The 642-nt window shown below is 53.9% G+C and overlaps 1 protein-coding gene across 1 annotated transcript in view; it reads left to right on the forward strand.

The window, feature by feature from the left end:
* The first annotated feature begins 47 nt into the window (after window positions 1-47).
* The window catches only part of BCOR (BCL6 corepressor), a 57,083-nt gene continuing 56,488 nt past the window's right edge, over window positions 48-642 (forward strand). Inside the window, 1 exon segment of the mRNA XM_035901900.1 lies at window positions 48-147. The gene's annotated coding sequence lies outside the window, so the exon portion shown is untranslated.

The following is a 642-nucleotide window of genomic DNA, read 5'->3' on the forward strand; positions in this document are numbered from 1 at the left end:
AAAAAGTGTGTGTGTTTATTGGAGCGTACGCTGAGAGAGCAGACAAAATCTCATTTGTCAGGCATGAAGGTGGGCTGTGTGGAAGGCTATAAATACACCGGGGAGGATTGTATCGCGGTCACTTTTCTGTTCTTCGCCATTTCTAAGGTGAGTGGCGGAGGCTGAGGGACCGGGCAGGGGCTTCTCCTGGTATTGTTTGTCCGTCTGTGATAGATCGGTCTAGACAGCCGCTCAGGCTCCCTGCGAGCTCAGGAACCGGAGCCTGAAAGGGAGAGTGGGGGAGTCGGAGAGGAAAAGGTCACCGCGATATTTTTTTTCTTTTTTTCTTTCTTTTTTTTTCTTTCTCTCTTTTTTTTTTTTTTTTGGGGGGGTGGGTTTTTACACCTAAAACCCGAGAGGGGCGGCCTGGAAGGATGTGGGAGCGGCAGCGGCGGCAGGGATGCCGCCGGAGCAGGGAGGGGGGGATACACGGGGGACATGGAGCGGCGCGCCTCAGACCTCGGTGCTGCCCCGTCCATCTGATGGCTTTATAAGAGCAGTTTCCCACAACAGGAAAAGAGTTCACGAGGCGAGCGCCAGATAATTTTTCTCCCAGGAGTTTCCTCTCTCTGGGAACTCCGAGGAGTGCTTGGAGCCGGGGTC

The sequence above is a fragment of the Egretta garzetta genome, unplaced genomic scaffold (genome assembly GCF_000687185.1).
Source record: "Egretta garzetta isolate BGI_Z169 unplaced genomic scaffold, ASM68718v1 scaffold70, whole genome shotgun sequence".
Lineage (NCBI taxonomy): Eukaryota > Metazoa > Chordata > Aves > Pelecaniformes > Ardeidae > Egretta > Egretta garzetta.